At 36.7% G+C, this 2916-nt stretch overlaps 1 protein-coding gene across 1 annotated transcript in view; it reads left to right on the top strand.

Annotated features, from left to right (window-relative positions):
• The window catches only part of LOC110019038 (probable sulfate transporter 3.5), a 19741-nt gene that overhangs the window by 1398 nt on the left and 15427 nt on the right, over positions 1-2916 (top strand). The gene's annotated exons all lie outside the window — the stretch shown is intronic.

Here is a 2916-nt window from a genome sequence, read left to right as displayed (position 1 = left end):
TCAAAATGCCTCTTTGTTCGTGAACGGCTCGTGTTCGGCTCGCTAAGCAAACAAGTCGAACACGAACACACTTTTTGAGCTTGAAATATAAACGAACCGAACACGAGCTGGAGCATGGCTCGCTTGTGTTCGGCTCTTTTACACCCCTAGGCATGAGGTGTTAAAAATGTGAATATTAAATTTAGAGTGTTATATATGTAAATACATGAAAATTGTGTGGTATGTAATAAATAATTTTTGATTTTATGAAGTGACATGTGATGATGTGAACAGCTATAAAAACATAGAGCTAAATTATGGGAAAAAAAAGGCAAAAAGTTATATGGACATAATTAAGTTTAATTAATTAGGATGACTTTAAATTTTGATATATTCCATTTGGTAACAATATACAATTTTGAGTTGGAAAATAAAATAAAAATAGATAAGAAATTTGATGTTAAATGTATGGTAAAATCATGAGATATTTAGAGGTAGCAAATAGAATAAATATTATCAAAAAAATAGGGTAGACAATTAAAAAGGTGCATGCATCATGTATCTATACAAAGTGAGAGGGGGATAAAATCTGCTGTTGTGGAGTAGATAGTCTGCTAGGAAGGAATGTCTACGATGCGGTAAGTGGTTATTCATGAACGGTATATAGTTGCACTTGTTGTTGTGTCCGAACTTTATGGTTAAAACCTACCTTAAACTTATGACAGAGACTGCATTGAATTTTTTGGCGTATGAATGGATGATACATCTCATTGTGTTTGGTGAGAGCATACATTATTGGATTGTTTGTGATTTCTATGGTTAAATGTCGTCACGGTATAATGTTGTAGTTTATTATAGATGAAATTGAAAATCAAGGAGCAATCTTCGGAGCATAAAATATTCTGGTTAGTCAAGCCAAGGCTATGTATTCGACTTTAATGGAAGACTTAGAGGCGATAAATTATTTTCTTAGACTCCATGACATAAGTATTACCAAGGTATTGATGTGATCGGTGGCCCAATTTGTGTTTGAATGGTGTGTATGAGGAGATTGACATGCAGGATAGGGAGGCTAAGTTGTGAGGTGCCTTTGTGGTAGACTAGCAGGAGTTTGAGAACTTTAGTGATTATTGAGAGGTTTGTGCATTGATTTTCTAAGGTAATTCACGACAACGACCAAGTTGAGATGGGTGATGATAAGATATGGCATGGAGCCTATTAATTGGTGTATAACAGAGGATTGGAGAAGAGAGTGAAGGGGTGAGGTGCATGAGATAAACTAGATGGTAGGGGTGTGGAGGTGGGCTTATAAGTTGCCCTGCCTGCTTTAGATATAATAGTTTTTCCATGTTTGGTTTGTTTGAGGTTATAGCTTTGGGGACGTTTGATGACTTGAATGCCCAATATAATCGAACTTGTCGTCTTAGTTTGCTTCCAATGTAATTCGATGCTTCCAAGTAAATTTGTTGCATCGATTTAATTGATGCAAAGTCAACGCTATATCCGTCGCAATACTGCTTTAGGTTTTGTCGTTTCTTGAATGCCTTTTGCGTCTAATTATTGCACACAAATAGATGCAAAATCCTCCGCAAATATAATAAGTTATTTTCCACCGGTTTACAGTCATAATTTAGACACAAATAATGGCATCAAAAAAATTTGATGCAAATATCATATGCTGTTTTCAACATGTCCTGGAGAATGTGTCAGATGGTAAATTTTGAGAAAGAAGAAGTATGACAAATTTTGACAAGGTAAGCATATGAGTGAGAGTTAGAAGTAATCCTTCTCCTGAATTTAATAAGAAAAATAAAGGTATTATTGCATACAAGTATTAGATTGGAGCCATTGTAGACAACTATTGAGTGTGACCGATCAGGCTGGAGGTGATGTGAGTTGTTACACCTAAATCTTGATACCAATTGAGAGAGTTTGGTGGGGGAGCTGTTAAGCGAGACTTTGAGGAGTAGTAGAAGAGATTGGTTGATAGTTGAAGTTGGTCAATGCTAGCAGTGAAATATAGAGTATCCATTTTTGCCACAAGTTAATTGACATATTGTTTAAGATCAATGACCTAACTTGTGTGAATTGTCTCGTGAGTAGAGATCGTCTCGTCTCATGGGATGTAGTTTGGTGTGAATTGTCATTTTGAACGCTTGAAAAGTAATGAGTAAGTCATTAAAGATGTAGTCAGTTGAACATTTGTCTATGATAATATTGTTGATTAGTGTCTTGATATCAGATAGGTAGTGAGTCGCACTTTTTTTGTGCATTGTGATATGGTGTAGCTCATTTTTTAGCTATATCACTCGAGATCTGTTGGAGGCTTGTAGGCGTCCTTCGTTTGTGAGCTAGACGGTGGCACACATGGGGAGTTTTAGAATGTAAGGTGTTGTAAAGGAAGTTCGATTGAGTTGTTCCTGTAGTGTCTGTGATGGCTTTGCTGGGGCATGAGTTTGTTCTGTCCAGGAAATTGTCGAAGCCATTGGATGTAAAGAGTTTTAGGGTTTGAGCTCTCCAAATTGGATGGTTGTTGTTGGGGAGTTGGGGATGAATGATAGATTTGAATTTGGACATGAGAATTTTGTAGTGGGAGGATTAATCAATGAGGGTCTCATATTAAGAGATGCGAGCTCGTCTTTGAATGACGATGTGGATGAGTTCTCCATTGAATAATGCAACCTTAGGAAGAAATGGATGCAGCTACGCTAATAGCATTAATATCATATGAATGCTAAAGAAAAACTCATTGGACTTCCAGTTGTAAATGAATTGCTTGTATATGAATGCAGTGATCAATTTAGTAAAGTATATGAGAACACATTACAGAAGTATATGCACCATGTGTATATAAAGTCTATGCACCATGTGTATATAAGATAGGGGGTGTAAAGGAGCCGAGCACAAGTGAGCCCGGGCTCAGCTCATGTTTGGCTC

Source organism: Phalaenopsis equestris, unplaced genomic scaffold, assembly GCF_001263595.1.
Source record: "Phalaenopsis equestris unplaced genomic scaffold, ASM126359v1 Scaffold000002, whole genome shotgun sequence".
Taxonomy (NCBI): Eukaryota; Viridiplantae; Streptophyta; class Magnoliopsida; order Asparagales; family Orchidaceae; genus Phalaenopsis; species Phalaenopsis equestris.
This window is presented reverse-complemented; position numbering and strand designations above follow the sequence as displayed.